This window comes from Polypterus senegalus, chromosome 11, assembly GCF_016835505.1.
Source record: "Polypterus senegalus isolate Bchr_013 chromosome 11, ASM1683550v1, whole genome shotgun sequence".
NCBI classification, from domain to species: domain Eukaryota; kingdom Metazoa; phylum Chordata; class Cladistia; order Polypteriformes; family Polypteridae; genus Polypterus; species Polypterus senegalus.
Window position 1 is genome coordinate 117146270 of NC_053164.1, and position 18404 is coordinate 117164673.

The following is an 18404-nucleotide window of genomic DNA, read 5'->3' on the forward strand; positions in this document are numbered from 1 at the left end:
CCAGCAAAGTACATTACAACCCTAATCTATGTGGCTGCAACAAAAAATGGCAGCTTCCAGGTGGAAAAAAAAAACGAAAAACAAAATGGCTCCATAATTACATTCAAACATGTCATCATTTTATAATAAATTTGAAGCATACAACGAAAATGAACAAAACCACTTCAGAATGTATAGATGCATAACAAAGATTAATGACAGGGACTGCCTTACTGAGGCATGATTAGTGTTCATATTTGGTACATACTTCAATCTGAGCACAAGAACAATCTTCAACACCCCCAAAATAAAATTCATGCATCAAAGTTATAATTCTAAGTGTCAAATAATCAAAATTCCTCCAGCAACAACAATGTGATCTCCAAAACTTTCATGAATTTATAAAGTCCCAACATATCATTCCAAACATTGTACCTTTCTAACACCCCAAGTCCACTGTTCCTAAATGCATTCATTCAACCAGTGTGAACCCACTTACACCAATTCAGATTCTATGAGGACTGAAGCCTATCCTGTTCGCATCAACTTTAAGGGGGCAAACAATTCTGAACGATTTGCAATTCCATTACAGACCATTACATTGAAGTAATAAAAGGAGAAGACTATGACCTCAAAATGAAGTATCTCAACATTTTTGCTCTCTTATATTCTCAACAATTCAACACCAAAATTACAGAAAAGTTAGGGTACCAGGTTTGTCGCCATATATAATGCCATCAGGCAACAAACCAATGAACTTTAAATGTCTCAGGCTACAGCACTTTGCCTTTTTCACAGAGTCCTATGTCAGGCCTTTCTTATTTTAGTCGATGTGCCTTTTATAAAGGCTAGTGAGCTGAAGAGGTGAGATTGGAGAGTGAAGTTTCATCAGTTAAGATCTGGATACTGTTGTTCCTGACTGAAGGAGGAAGAGACAAAATAGTAAGTTATGATTCATCCCCATGTCCTCCTTAAATCTGTCCCTTATTGATTGTGCTAAACTCACTCATTTGACGATGTTACGATTATGATCAATCACATCTGCTTTTGTAAAATACTTTTTAAAAAGTAAAAAAACATTGAAAAGTTTCCCATTAAATTGGAGCATGCACTGCACCTTTAGTTGCATAAAGATTAATAATAAACATACACATTTTTGGTGCCTATTGTTTGAGCAGGTCAACTGGAAATAATGAGTCTTAGCACTGTAATTTAAAATAGATTCAGAATGACAATATTTACATGAATGTCTAAAATCCTTTATAACAGCAAGGGAGAACACTAATTTCTGTTTCAGTTGTTCTTTGGTTGTTTCTTTGTCATATGTTTGTTAATATTTGTTTTAATTTGAAAAAAAGTTCCTAAGTGAATTCACATTGAATCACAAAAGATTTTAAGTGAGGCTTTAATACCACCAATATGATATTCTAACTTTTAAGCAAAGCAACCTTGGATTTAAATATTTGCTCTTATTTCCTCTGGTATTTTGACTAGCCTTCAGAATGAGTGAGAAAAAACAAAACTTAAAACCATGCTAAAAAAATAAATAAAACTTATAAAACAGAGTGCAGAGTTGAATTTTCCTTTCTGAAGGTTGTTCACAGTATTCCTTTCAAGATTGTTACTCTATGTCGGCCTTAGGTAAACACTATTAGTTTGGTACATTATAGATATGGTGTTATCGGACTGAAATTTTACAACTAATCGTGTTTCTGTGGCCCAAGGAAGATCCCGAGGATCATACTGTAAAAAACACCTCACTGTATAAATATACAGTGTATAACAGATTCTGTATAAAATGTCCCTGAAATAGGCATGTGAAAAGATATATCTTGTAATCTCAGGGAGAGATAGAAACCTTTTACTACTGCTAAATAGATGTTGCTGTGACACATACATGTTTGAAGTAAAACTCCTTCATTCAGAGTATTAATAACATTCAGCTAATTGCACAGTCATTTTTCTTACAACGCAAGCTGTAAGTTTTCAAAGAAACTGTTTGGAATTTGGTTGTAATATGGGCATAAGGTTTAGACAGTTATCTGCCTACGGTACAGTATATTTTTAAGAATTATGAAATACATATATTAAGCATAAACAGACATTTACAAAAGGAAAAGTGTTTTTTTCAAATTATGATTATAATAGTATTGCTTAAGTACTTTGCTTTATTGATCAATTTAATAAATGTTTGTTATTTTATTTTGATCAAGTACATTTTTCTGTTTTCACTTTTAATAAATAACATTCTGTAGTTGCAGTTACTCTTTTAGTGTTTTTAACCTATCAATAAATTATCAACATTTTGTTGTTTTGTTTAAAGCCGTTTGGGTAGTTACAGATCCAGTCAAATTGACAGAAGCCACAATGACAGACGTCAGCCTTCAAAAAATCCAAAACCCACCTTCACGGCAGATTATATTCTCTTTCGGTTTTCACCTTCTTTCCCTCAGTCTCAGAACCGTGAGGTGATAGTTTTAACTTTCTCATTTGACCTAATATTTTATGCATGACACACACAGAAACCCTATAAGACTGTGTTAAGCTTAACAGGTTGCCTGCCATTCCTCATATAATAAATCAAAGATATATGTGGCAATTTTCTTGTTCTATCATCTATTTTCTTAACCCATTTTTCCAGTATAAAGTCTGTGTTTATTTCTACAGTATTAAAGGCAGTGCTGGGGAGCTTTTGTATGTTACTGGGAACATGAAGTAAGTAATCTCAACAACTAGGATACAAGTATATACACAGGATTCAGAAAACTATTCTGACTCCGCCCTTTTTTCACATTGTGTTATCTTTTGGCCTTGTGCTAAACTCATTTAAATACATTTTTTCCTCGTATCAAGCAAACTGAAATACCACATTGACACAAGTATTAAGACCCTTTACTATGACACTTGAAATCTGGCTAAGGTACATCCTATTCTATTGATCATTAGATTTATTTACTTTTCTATTCTATTTGCAGCAGCATTTGAAGTTGGATTAAAACAGCAGTTCCACTTCCCAGGGGACATCTGCAGTACCTTACTATTGCCAGACATGGTGCTGTGGGTGGCAGCCATAAAGTCTGTGCTGCTGGTTAGGCTGACAATTGCATGGGAGGAAGTGATAGGGACAGCACATGAGAGGAAGAAAGTAAAATATTCAGACTTGATCGCAAAGTGCAGGAGAGCAAGATGGAGTGTGAGGTTCTTCCCAGTTGAGGTAGGAGCTAGAGGAATGGTGGTCCCCAGTTGATGACCCTGCAGGCACCAGTGGAGGTGTGGCAGGTATACAGCCAAGCTGGATGTAAATATCTACCTTCAAATGTATGATAAACCCATCATTCCGTGGGTAATATAAAGACATTTTTAAAAGTCTCATTTGTAAATCTGGTTAAATATTTTGGAAATATAAAGTCTGTGAAAATTTCTTTCAAGAATGGACAAACACCTTTGTTAATTCCTTGGGTTTATATTTTATATTAGGTTCCTGAAGCCAGATGTCTTGCGGCTATATGTTGGCAAAATCAACAATCACAAGAGTATAATTATGGCCAGATGCCAATTTCTCAGACAGTCCCTCAATATCCATATCTGTCCTTTTAAAAAGAGAGGTCTATCAATGATAGGAGAACCGGAGCTGCTTTCTGGTGTCTTAATGTTTGGGACAGATCATTTTTTGGATGAAAGGCACCCTTTAAGGCTTAACCTTTCTTTCAATAATGAAAAAACTGTGAAAAATAAATGTAAATGAGGTTTTGGTATTGGTTTTGTTCTAGTTTCTGATTTTGGGTTGTTTTAGCTAGTTGTTTCTAATGTTTTGGTCCAAGCTATGAAAGTTGATTCTTTAATCATATTTGTGACAGTTGTTTATATTTCTGCTGCTTGCAATCATTTTGTTCACAAACATATTGGGCAAATAAAACTTTTATTATATTCTATACACACTGAATTATGTACCCATGACTGTGAATTTGAACTTAAAAGTGGAAGTGGTGAGGAATGTCCTCATAAGTACGTAGAGTATGTCTAGGTAACAGTTTGTTGTCAAAGTGCTAAGATGTAGTAATTAACATATTTTTAAAGAATGTAAACATCTGTGAATTTTTCTGAGAATTATAACCTGTGGTGTTTTTTTGAATGCTTTTCATACTTTTTTGATTCAACTCAGAAGGGCAATGGAATTTTTTTTTTAATATAAACTTCAGTAAATAGAAGAAACCTTAAACCTTGGACTGTACAGTTCATTGGGGTTGTAGGGTATATGTAGCTTATATAGGGGTTATATACAGTATATATATATATATATTTATTAGGTCAGGTTGAAAGACAGTCAGTATAACTAACACACCAAGGCTGATCACTTAAAAATGTTTAAACACAAATAAACTTTTTGCATTAAAAATCTAATTTTATCTATTCACTCACCCCTAATGGTATTCTTCCATTTACCGAAAACCATCTCAGTTTACACGCTTAACTGTAAAACATGTAATTTCCATCCTTTAAGAGGCTTAACCCCAGATGAATTGCAAAATTTGAGATGTTAAGCACAGAGTTTACAAACCTCACCTTGAGGCAATTTCGCTAATCTGTTGGTTTATGGGACGTATCATAACCCTCCCATCTCCTCCACCTCAACTCTCAGTAGTATGTAAAAAGCACTTGATTTTACAATAAATTGAGTGAAATGGACTCTGGTCAGGGAAAAGCTGCAATGTCAAGTTGATAAGTTCACACTCAGAATTCAAGTTCACTTCAAAGCAAAAATGCAATTGTTTAGCAAAGTGAATGCAACAGGATACTTCCATCTATAGACATGAAACATTGGGCAGCTAATCCTCGCAGGGTTCAATCTTTCTATTGCATTTATTTCGTATCCATCATTAATATACCATCAATGTTAAAAGAATAATCATATTTGGCAAAGCAAAAATAAGAGCTTGCTTAGTCTCTTACTCTCTGAGAAAAAGCCATCAGTTGATATTTAAGAAAAATATTTTAAAATCTTTTTCATTTGAAATCACTAATTCCGAGTACATTGCTTCAGTAGTACAAATGTGTGTAAAAATTAAACTTTCAAAGGGAGTCTCCTGGCAAGAGAGGTGTTTCTGGAGGATGTAAAGGAATTGTAAGTGCAACTGGTATAATCTCATCAGTGCAACAGTTTCAGGATGTGAATGGACTTGAACAGTTTACTGAAATGACAGCAAAAAGCCAAAAGCCATACAGCACAGATGTCAGGAATAGCATCGAATGGCCTTAAATTATTTTTCCAATTTATTTTTGTCATTTTTCTACATTGAAATTAAGATTATTTAACTTATAGTTGACTTATTTGTTAATGTTTAGAGTCATGGGTTTTATACACTGATGGTGTCATCAGAGATACACAGTAATTGCTGCCAGTAACATTACTGCAATATTAAACGTGATCATTATGTAACTTTAATTTGCAAAACAACATGTCACCTCAAGGCAGACAATTTTTATATAACCATACCATGGATCAAAACTTGTTCAGCTGAAAAGAATGGCTAAATTCTAGCAATGTATACAATGGTACAGCAAAAACTTTAGAACTACTGTATATATCTGAATTTGTTATTGTAACTTACAATTTGGTTATTGACATATTTTAGATTCCTGTATTTTTTTCAACATCAAAAAATGTTAGTATCTGCCACTCAAGAAATTCATATCTAGATCTAGCAATCATTCTTCATTCATGTATCAGTCTGTTAGATCTCAAAACCAGGATTTTGCTATTAGATTGTAAACTGAAAGAAAAAATGATACAAAAAATTGTACTGTATAAACAATGTACCTGTTCAGTTGTGTTTAAGGATATGTTACAGTAAAACTTTCAGTGGTAAATGAGGACATGCAGTATGCAAGCTCTCTCGTCTTACTTGATTCCCCACTCATTTAAAGGCAGTATCCATCCATCCATTATCCAACCCGCTATATCCTAACTAGAGGGTCACAGGGGTCTGCTGGAGCCAACACAGGGCGCAAGGCAGGAAACAAACCCTGGGCAGGGCACCAGCTCATCGCAGGACACACACTAGGGACAATTTCGGATCGCCAATCCACCTAACTTGCATGTCTTTAGAACTGTGGGAGGAAATCCAACGCAGACACGGGGAGAACATGCAAACTCCACACAGGGAGGACCCGGGAAGTGAAACAATAATTGATTGGCAAGAACACCCATCAACAAAGAAATTGAAATAACATCTACACCAACCTAATTTTACATGATGATGGGAACAATGCTTGAAATACAGCAGGCGCCATTGACTAGATAAATCTGGTCTATAAATGGTGGATTCAGAGCTTGAAAGTAATTTCAAGGAAGCTATCCATCCATCCATTTTCTAACCCGCTGAATCCGAATACAGGGTCACGGGGGTCTGCTGGAGCCAATCCCAGCCAACACAGGGCACAAGGCAGGAACCAATCCTGGGCAGGGTGCCAACCCACCGCAGATTCAAGGAAACTACAGTTACAAAAATCAACCAAACACTAAACAGCACAAACAAATAATGCAACATAAAATGAATATGTGTATAAGTAATGATTTGCTGTCATGTTCCAAAAAGGCAACATTATAGTAACCTCCATATTTATTTACACCTTCAGTCACTGTTTTGACTTATAATAACTCTATGATGGAATAATTATTTTCTGTGGCCTTTTGTTAAATTCTTTCAATTAATGCAGTAATGAAACTGAATAATGTTTTAAAAATCTGGGTCAAAACACTAACAAATAAGAACAATCATGAGTAAAATGAAAGATTGACCTTAAAAAAGAAAAAATTGTAAGATTGTACATATGATTAGTAGTTAAATTGTTCATGTCAAAGTCAAGTAAGGTCCGAAGAATAAGTATTTTTTCTACAGAGGAAATTTAAATGTAAAAATTGGAATTTACATATACAAAGAAGTAACTCTGCATCAAATTTGATTTAAAGATCATTAAGACAATAATCTCACATCCCTACAAGTTATAAAGCAACTATCAGTCTTTCCAGCAAAAATAAATAAATAAAAAGACAAAAATCTACCAAAGGGCAAGATTATGCATATTTCTTACAGGAACCCAAGAGAACATGAAGCAATTTGTTTCAATGAAATGCCAACTTATATGTCCCAGAACTGAACTGTGAAGTTATCAGGTACAAGCAAATATAAAAAGGTGCAGGTTTTCTATAAAGTACCTGAATATGCAGGTTTTTTGTTTGAGAAAGAAAAAGCTGATCAATGGGAGAAATAGCAGTAGATGAATAAGTCCCATTCTGACACAAGCCTATACAATACAGTATAATGTAGCACACGTTCCCAAATTTTCTACAAAATGCTCTATTTTAATTCATTTATTTTCTGAGTAAATTTCCTTTCCAGTTAACAAAGCTCTGACAATGTGTCTTATAAGAAGTGGTGGCCCAGACATTGTGCTGTTTAGAAACATCTTTAAAAAGTAGTCCAGAGCTGCAGTAAAATGACCAGGAAATGAAATTAGTCAAAACAGAGAGTGTAGAATTGTTGTCAAAGAAACAGGCAGAGGTCAAAAATAGCAAAAGGGACAAAATTCAAAACCGAATAAACCAGAAAGAAAGAAGAAAAACAAAAAGTCCAAATCAAAAGCTACAGTGAAAAAGTTAACCCTGGTCTACTAGAATCTTTAGCCCTCACCAAAAAGAATAAGCAAGAAGCACCGCACTTTTCTTTGAATATTTCATACCTGGGATAACTCTACGTGATACAATCTTTTATATATGACTTGTGTGTCATGTGACCGACAACAGATACAACTATAACAATGGTAAAAAAAAAAATGTGGCTGAATCCAATAAAATACAAATGAAAAATGACAGTATCCATGAAGAAAACTCCAATTTAAATGTTACTATTAAAATGAGAAAAAAGAAATCATAACTAGAAATACAAGTAATAACGCGTCTACACAAGCAGGAGTGACTGCTAGAAAAGGACCAAAAATCAAGACTCTCATGTCTCTTTAGGATGTACCTGATCATATCTGAAATTGTGAATACTAAAACATACACAAGGAAATGGAATAGCCACAAAATGCAAAGAAAGCACAAGAAATTACAATCAGATTTTCCAGATTATAGCAACTAAAATACATGTATCGAACCTTAATCATTAACTGGTAGGTTAAGTTAGTGGTACTAGTTAAATTTTAAGTGGATGTTTCTACAGTATAAACATAATTCCAGCTAATTATTTCACTCAAATACTGAACTAAAATAATTAAAATGGAATAGTTATTAAGAGATCTCTACTGGCGGCACGGTGGTGTAGTGGTGGAGCTGCTGCCTCACAGTTAGGAGACCTGGGTTTGCTTCCCGTGTCCTCCCTGCGTGGAGTTTGCATGTTCTCCCCGTGTCTGCGTGGCTTTCCTCCAGGTACTCCAGTTTCCTCCCGCAGTCCAAAGACATGTGGATTGGCGATCCTAAATTGTGCTTGGTGTGTGCCCTGTGGTAGGCTGGCAGCCTGCCCAGGGTTTGTTTCCTGCCTTGCGCCCTGTGTTGGCTGGGATTGGCTCCAGCAGACCCCAGTGGCCTTGTACTTAGGATGTAGCAGGTTGGATAATGGATGGAGTTCTCTATTGTGATGCATAAATTGGGAGTTTAGATCATAAAAGAAAAGTAACTGCCTCGTGTAATATGCAACACTTCATTGAACATTTTTACCAATTTATCATATCCATCCCCTTTATTTTTAAATGAATGAAAAGACTGCACTCGAGTTGTGTTTTACATTCAGGCAGGTATATCTGGAATGTGTTTGGGAAACTGATGTCAAACGAATTCAAAACTACCCCAGAGTCTAGAATAAGCAGAGCTTATAAAAGTCTTTCAGTGTCAAAGAACATATATGGCAGCCAATAATTGTGATTTGTATTTTTAAAGTGACAGTTCACCTTCTTGTTGCAAATGCTTTACAATTTACCTTAACCTGAAATGGTACTTATTCCAAAAAATATAAGCATATCTCCATTGTGAGATGTACTGTATATAGCATATCTGATAAAAAAGTCCAACTAACATCAGTCCCAACATCAGGTTTAGAGTAGGATGTCAAACTTCCTGGTGATCGAAATCTTAAGGCTACTGGATAATGCCTTTCTGATTTCTTTTCCTTAATTCTTCTTCCTAACTGAATTGCTCGATCAGTCAGAATTACAGTTACAGATAATCTTTTCCTTTACCCACTAAAAACTGACAAATGTTGAATCACTGTCTGAGGATAATGTAATCAGTTTTATTGAAAGTGCTAAATAGCCTTCACCATTGGAAATTTTCTCCATCCATTATCCAACCTGCTACATTCTAACTACAGGGTCACGGGGGTCTGCTGGAGCCAATCCCAGCCAACACAGGGCGCAAGGCAGGAACAAACCCCAGGCAGGGTGCCAGCCCACCACAGGGCACACACACACACCAAGCACACACTAGGGACAATTTAAGATCGCCAATGCACCTGACCTGCATGTCTTTGGACTGTGGGAGGAAACCCACGCAGACACGGGGAGAACATGCAAACTCCACGCAGGAAGGACCCGGGAAGCTAACTGTGAGGCAGCAGCGCTACCCACTACGCCACCGTGCCGCTCTGGAAATTTTTAAATTAGTAATTTAAGTTTTATACTCACTCAGAATGAGGCAATGAAGATTTTTATGAAGCGGATCAGGAGAGCAAAATATTGTCGAGAGCTTGTGCCAGGATCGTTATCAAAGAATCCAAACCTGTACAATCGTCAGTTTCAAGTTACAAAGCAAAGGTCTAAAGCAACATAGCAAATTTGAATGCCCGGGATGTCTTTTCATTAGAAATATATGGTCACTATACAAGTCGCACATTCCCAGGTAGGTCTGGGACAGATCACCATAGAAGTGGCCAATGTGACAGCTCCAAAATGGTGGCACCTAAAACAAAAGAAATATGGCGTTTTAGTAAAATGGTAAAGATGCTTCACTTTTTCATATCACCAATAAACAAAAAACAAATCCTATTTTTGGATAACTCTGTGTGCAAACACCCTTAAATGGACACATTTTTATTTAAAATTCATGCAGGGAACCAACGAAACATAAAAAAAGACGTGAAAAGTAAAAAAGGGGTTGTCAGGTAATAATACTAAACCGTAAATCATGAGTGAGTGTGGTATGGCACAATGAGTTAGAAAATGAATGCCAGTTCAAATCATTCTACACTCATCTACATGCTGCCATGTTGGTGGAATAATTCAGAATTATACATCAGTTTGACAGCATGACTTTACACAACATAAAATACTGGAGTAGTAAACCAACAAAAAAACATAAAGCTTGTAAACAGTAAACAAAAAGATATTGCTGTCAGATACTAAACTAGGGTTTAAGTATATTGTAAAGTGTACAATAATAACCAATGTGCCATTCTTTATCATTGCATAACACCAAACTCTCTTAAGCCAATACAGAGTTGTATGAAACCTATGAAGGAACTAAATGTGAAAATAACACAAGCTCAATTAAAGGTCTGTTTCAATATATCATTCTTCTGTACCTCCAGCCCACAAGCTAAACAGGATCTAAGACTATATGGGATGTAATTCCTTTTCTAAACCAAACCTTCAAATTCTTGCATACATATTTTCAACAGGATAAGTTAGTCTCACAAATTAATATTTTAGAATGTAAGTTGATTGAAAGTAGAGTCATTACAGGAAACCCATGCAAAGGAAAATATGAACAATCCAGTTGCATGACACTCAAGTCAAAAACTGTGCTATAAGATGGAAACACTGTATGTTAGAGACTGAACCAATGTTTTCAGTGATGTTGAAGAAGCAAACTTTAAGTGGGTTAACGCATTACAATCTTGAAATAAGTTAATCCTTGCCTGGACTTGTCAATGCAGAACCCATATTGTATTTACCAAAATGGATTTTAAAATATTCTTCAAGTGAGTCATTGTTTTAAACAGTGCCTCCCATAATATCTCCATGAACACTTCAGGTACTTTCACAAACTCCGTGATTAGGGATCCCATCTTAGTTAAATGTTGCCAAAAGAGGGGACATTTCATCTTGCAGCTTTCTTAGAAACTGCGCAAAATAAAAGGGTAATCAGTTTGCAAGCGAGTACAAAAGAAGTCTGCCCTTCCTTAACACATCTACAGTATGTAAATTTCGTAACAAAGTTATTAGAAAAGGGTTTATGGTGACAAAAGCTATCAAGAGTCAGCCTGTAGGGAGTTTCCTGATTGAAGAACACATAATATAACATGAGTGTAGTTTTAATGATATCTTGTTATCAAAGCTGAAACATTTTATGCGGGAATATTATGTGGAATCTAGGCATTAATGCAGAAATACAGGCAAAAAAAGAAATTTTAATCTGCGTGTTACCTCCTTTGAAGAAAAGAATAATTCAATTTTTCCTGCTCCAGTGTGCTTAAATGAGATTGGGACAGGTATGTCGGCAGAGGTAATGAAATTAGACACTGAAGTATCAAGTTTCACAGAATTTCTTGTTCTAATCAGGCACTCCTAATCCACCACATAGCAAACCACCCAGTGTATGATGAAAACCCAAGCATTTCCAGTTGCTACACTGTTCATGGAACAATGTATGTATGCATGTCTGTCTGTGCACATTTTGCTGCCGCAACTTGACACTGTGTTGAAATCCTGTGCGTCTTTTAGCAAAAAAAAAAAAAATGGCAATGTGCCTGTAAGTGCTCATTTGCTGATTGATTCTAACAATATGTTCACAAAACTGATTTCCACACTATTTTTTCTGCACTGATCTCAGTTAGCCCAAACAATGCAGAGATTGCCACAGTATAGACTCTACTTAAAAAACAAGGCTGATAAAGAACTATTTCCCCATGCTGAGTTAATTTCCCATTCAGATAGATGCATATAAGAATAGTCCTGATTTCTTTTCTAGTATTTTCGTTTGTGTTTCCCTGATCCTTCATTTTCCTCAATATGTTGTTTTTGGCAGGATAATTCTGGTGGAGTTAAAGCACAGTTTTTCTGTATGCATGCAGACCTCTCTAATATAAACATGAACTTACCCAACAATAATGTCTAATAACTAGTAAAAACTGCAGGTTCACAATCCTTTCACAACATTAAAAAAATCAATCAAACAATAGGAGGCTAGTGCTTGGTGTGTCTCGACTGGCAGCAGATCACTATGACACCTGCTGAGCAAAGTGAGAGCTTCACACGTACCTGCTGCTCAGGAAAATCTATTGGCTATGAACAACACAAATTAAAATTGTAAAACCTCAGATTTAGAGTGAAACGGCACTGAGGTGACAAAGGAGAAGACGGCTCAATAACATTTAAAGAATACACAGATTACACACACACTGCATGAAAGATGAACTTTTGATAATAATCTCCTTTCTTAATTTTTCAATTTACCATAGCTACCTTTAAGAATACAAATGGTACTGGACTGTATATACCTCTTCACTGGTGTGTTGTATGGCTTTAACTGGGAGCAGCTGATTTCGCACAATTAACAAAAAGAAAAAAAAAATAACTGATGGTCTTTATTTTAATACAGGCAATGACGTTCAAGCCTCAGATTCAGCAAACACACACCAAAGGGTATACAGTGGTGCTTGAAAGTTTGTGAACCCTTTAGAATTTTCTATATTTCTGCATAAATATGATATAAATATATCATCAGATTTTCACTCAAGTCCTAAGTCCTGTCTCAGATGCAGCAAAAAAGGCCCAAACTATGATACTACCACCACCATGTTTCACAGATGGGATAAGGTTCTTATGCTGGAATGCAGTGTTTTCCTTTCTCCAAGCATAATGCTTTTCATTTAAACCAAAAAGTTCTATTTTGGTCTCATCCGTCCACAAAACATTCTTCCAATAGCCTTCTGGTTTGTCCACCTGATCTTTAGCAAACTGCAGATGATCAGCAATGGTTTTTTTTGGTGAGCAGTGGCTTTCTCCTTGCAACCCTGCCATGCACACCATTGTTGTTCAGTGTTCTCCTGATGGTGGACTCATGAACATGAGCCAATGTGAGAGAGGCCTTCAGTTGCTTAGAAGTTACCCTGGGGTCCTTTGTGACCTCACCGACTATTACACGCCTTGCTCTTTGATTGATCCATGTTGGTTGACCACTCCTAGGGAGGGTAACAATGGTCTTGAATTTCCTCCATTTGTACACAGTCTATCTAACTGTGGATTGGTGGGGTCCAAACTCTTTAGGATTTTGTAACCTTTTCCAGCCTGATGAGCATCAACAAGTCTTTTTCTGAGGTCCTCAGAAATCTCCTTTGTTCGTGCCATGATACACTTCCACAAACGTGTGTTGTGAAGAGCAGACTTTGATAGATCCCTGTTCTTTAAATAACACAGGGTGCCCACTCACACCTGATTGTCATCAAATTGATTGAAAACACCTGACTCTAGTTTCACTAACTGCTAATCCTAGAGGTTCACATACTTTTGCCACTCACAAACATGCAATATTCAATCATTTTCCACAATAAATAAATGACCAAGTATAATATTTTTGTCTCATTCGTTTAACTGGTTTCTCTTTATCTACTTTTAGGACTTGAGTGAAAATCTGATGATGTTTTATGTCATATTTATGCAGAAATATAGAAAATTCTAAAGGGTTCACAAAACTTTCAAGCACCTCTGTAGAGAACACTGCAGTGCTAAAACCCTCTAGCTGGAAATAAGATGGCAGCACCCAGAGTGAAGACAATTTCACATACTACAAGAAGCAACATTTTTTCAGATAATTATATATATTGACCAAATGTTCGAAAAATTGAAAAAAGTATAAGTTAGTAAATTAAATTAGTAAGGGAAGCTTATTTTGCAAAATATCTGGTGTTAATCTATTGCCCCACTGCTAGTGTTGTTGTAATGAGTCTTGCACTACCATCATCACTCAAGTTTCTTACTCTATTTTTGTCTTAACACCCTATATGAGTTCTCTGAAAACTTGTCTATCCCAATAACATGGAGGCCAGTGATAGAACCGGAATCATATTTAGTTTTACAGCATATGAAGCCGCAAAAGTAATTTGTAGGATGACATATGAGTGTGTAGTTATTTAATTGGCTTTAATCACCAAGTACTGAATATGCAGAAAGTAAAAATGTGTTTATCTTTGGCCAAGTCTGTGGAGTCTGAATAGGCAGGTTTTCCTTAAATTACTACCGGTTCTTTAATTTGCAAACCCTTATAACTAAATCCCTCATTGAAGATGTTTACTTGATCAGTTCTCTTAAATGCACTTAATCCAGTTCAGAATGGTGAAACCTTTTTGATATAGTTTTAGGCTTAACTCTTTGAGGGATGAATAGTTTTACAAAAAAAAATAGTTTTCCGAAAAACAATGGTTTAACATAGAAATCAACATAAAACATTTGTTGCTGCATGCTGTGGGTGCCAGTTTGCAGAGAATGTGCGACAGGCATACTGCCAGGCTGTTTTTGTGTGGCTGGGGCAGCAGCAGCGGTCATGGTCACAGTTTATTGCAATCTGCTTTCTACCTCTTATCATTGCAGTCCTCCCTGGCGAACAGTGCCGTAGGTGTGTCAGCTACTTGAACCTGTACAGCACCATGATTAGCTGGGGACTAGTCAGCTGAAACTGGAACCTCACAATCACTTGTATCAAAATTTGTATCCGACAAGTCATAGTCCAATTCAGAGAGAACAGGAATAACGTCATCCATGGAGTATTTTGTTTTACACGTCCGCTTTGATCTATCGCCAGGTGTCAGTGCCATTTTTGCCATTGTTTGTGCCTTGTTACTCATGGCAGCACAGGAAATCTCGATCTAAACCAATGACGCTAACTGTCTTTCGAGCAACGAGAGTCCAACGAAAACATAACGGTTGGTTTTGTCACCGTTTACAGTCGATTACCATCGTCAACTCCTCCTTTTGACAAAAGTCGACATCAGCCCTGAAAGAATTAAAGAAAACACGTCAGTGATTAAATAAATACAGTTGTTTTAATACTGGAAAATACCTGAAAGCATGTAGTAAAACAAAAATGTGAAGTGTTCTCTTAAGTGTCAATTGAAAGGCAACTACACAGAAGGTCACATGGTGCTATTTAGTTATTAGAAGTTTTGGGGTCAGGGTTATGGACAGTAAAAATTTTGGTAACTGTCTTTAACCAACCCTGTAATTGCCAAAACTTGTTAATATACATTTAAAGTGATTTTTTTAATTTCCACCACAAAATAAAAGTGGTAAAGAAATTTTTATGTTAAAAGATTTTTAATACTCGACATCATTGACAAGACATACTGTATTCACTTCTTTAGTAAATGTCAGTGAAATGTTTTTAACACATGAAAACGATTTTGATGAGAACAAGTCATTGAGTCCAACAAAGGTCATTAATTCTATTCATCAAAATAATATGGAGTCAAGTTTTGAAGATCCCTAAAGTACTATTGTCTAATACACATATTCAATATATGTATAGTTCTCTGTGTAGAAAAAAAAATCGAAATAGTAAGACATAGAAGTTTTAGGTTGATTATCTGCATGTGAACATTTGAGGGTAATGTGTTCAGGCAAAGAATAACATGAAGATGTTTGAAAAATGTAATATTTGAGTTTAAGAATACATTAGTGAAATTATAGTTTTAAATGTGCTTTTTTTCTGTTTGTTATTTTTATACAAGCTTTGGTATATATCAAATGTTTAATGAATGCATTGTTTAAGATGAATATTGTCATTTATATTATATCATTTTTGTCTTATGTTATACTCATTTTTGATCTGACTAAATGTAGTGTTTTTTTTATTTAGAGGAACAAACTGGTCATTTTAAGGACTAAAGTATATATTTTTAAAAATAGTAATAAGACATTACCTTCCATTGCATATGGACTATTATATTGCCTACACAGAGGTTCAGTGGGCTAATGAAAAAACAGCACATACTCTGAAATATGTCAGTTTTAATACGTCTTTTTGATGAGACTGCAACAAGGTCAAGGATGAAGTTACATTTCTAAACATTAACATAAAACATTTACTATTCCCCTCAAAGCAATGGAACAGTTGTCACCTGGTTGGGACAATTTTGATTTGTTTATGCGTGGAAGGGACTTGTTGCTGTGACACTGGGACTCAGTAAATGTTCTTTTAAATTAGCAATCAAATTAACTGTCATTACAAGAACTCATTATCCATGACATATTAATTATATTACATAACAACAACAACAACAACATTTATTTATATAGCACATTTTCATACAAACAGTAGCTCAAAGTGCTTTACATATTAAAGAATAGAAAAATGAAAGACACAATTATAAAACAAAATAAATCAACATTAACATGTACAGTGGCTATATGAGATACTTTGATCCTTTCACTAATATTCTAAACTGCAATACAGGGACCTTGATCTTAACTTGTTAATCGCAATGGAACATGGCCATGATTTATTCATTTTTGTTGTTCTTTGGGGCGCCCTCACAAAAATTGGTGCTAATATGAAGGGAGTTTTTATGTATGTTTGTATGTATGAAAGTAAAAACTCATGTCACTAAGAACATGTCATTGGTCATAAATGACAAGCTTTGCTTATTAATCAATATCATGGTACAATGCAATGTAAGTATAATGACAAAAATAATAAAAATGATCTGAAAACTTGTACTGAATTGTGATTATTTCAATGAGAGTCCGTTGAAGAATGAAAGTCAATTTTAACACAAGCCTAGAAACAGTCTTTCAACTTGCAGGGTAACAATGGAGTATGACAAGCCCCTAAAACAATCAGAAGAGCTAACAGTCTTATTTTGCTCCAGACATGCCTTTCACAGGGGGTCAATATTGCTGCCTACACCATGCAATCATGCCCCCAGCCCCATGACAGTATGCAGACCACTTGACATCATGTAGTCTCAGCATTTTATTTTAGATTTCTGCGTCCCTTTACATGATGAATTGGTATTTAGCTACTGTACTGTATGCTTTTACCTTAAGTTACTAAAATAGTTCTAGTGGATCAGCTTCATCAGGTCCTCAAATAGTATTAAAGTTCCAGATTAGGTTACCAGATAACTGTAATAATTTTTAGTTTTGTAGTATATGGATTCAGTTTTTTCTATTCTTTGCTAATATGAATTTATATTTCTCATTTTTATTTTACCTCATCCTTTTACATGCCACATGTCTTTAGTACAGTGCTGCTTTGGAAGTAAATATGTGCTTCCTATTTAAGATGGCACTGCAGTGTTAAGGAGTATAAGGGTTTTAATTTTAGATTAAAACCCAAAAATCTCAGATATTTGCTTGTGTGGTTATTCTCAACCTGTGTTTTGGTTCCGATGTTTAACCTTGTATTTCCTGGTTTTGAAACATGACAGGCCCTTCTTTTGCCTAACCCCAAAATAATGTCTTCATTCCCTAGTCTTAAACCGCTTTAAAGTAGTAGTAGTTTTGGACTAATAAGCTTTGCACGGCTTTTGAATAATTGGAGAAGCTGTTCCACTATAGCCCAAATTTCTCATTATCCAGTTAGCCTACTAAATTGCCTTTGAAGTTAGAAGAAGATGTCTTGAGATTAGGTGTAGTGGCTATAATTTTTCAATGTTTAAGTGATAAATTGAATCTTCATGTTTAGTCTTCACAGAAATTATCCTCTACAGTACAAAATTATGATGGTGGAAATTGAGAACACTGGCCAATATGTTATTCCTATAAGAATAGGGAGGTGAACATCCTTGTGTGACCAAGAGTGATCATACAAATCTAATGTATTTAAACTCAGGAAAGAAGTTAAATGCTGAGCAAGCTAGATGGTCTTCATACTTCAGAAGGCTTAATTTTGTAATTTCCCATTGAGCTGGAGACTATCAGCTGGTACCTTATCTAAGCAATATGAAGAAAGTATCATAAACCAAGTCAAAATATTTTATCTGAGGAATGTTTTTTTAGCAGCCACCATTTCTGAAGGTTCCACAAATTTGATTTGATTTAATGAAAAATGCCCAACAAAATCTGTAAGGTTGCCTTCAGGACTTGACCTTATTCTCAAGACCAAAAAAGAAGCTTTATATTCATGTCATGACTTCATTTTCTAGGTCATCCTGGTATAGCCAAGATGAAGAAGCTAATACACATTATGTTTGGTGGCCATCAATTAACCAGGATGTTAACTCTTGTGAAATTGAGAAATTTGCTGCAGCGTTACATCTTGTGCAGAAAGTCCAATTTTTATTATTTTCCAAATAGACCCTGGAAGGAATTTCTTTAGATATTATCACAGGCCTTCCTTCATTTCATGTGTTTACTGCCATTTTGCTATCATCATGTTTGGAATCAGAAGGAAAAAAATGCAAAGATATGACAGTACAAAGATTGGAGACAAAAGG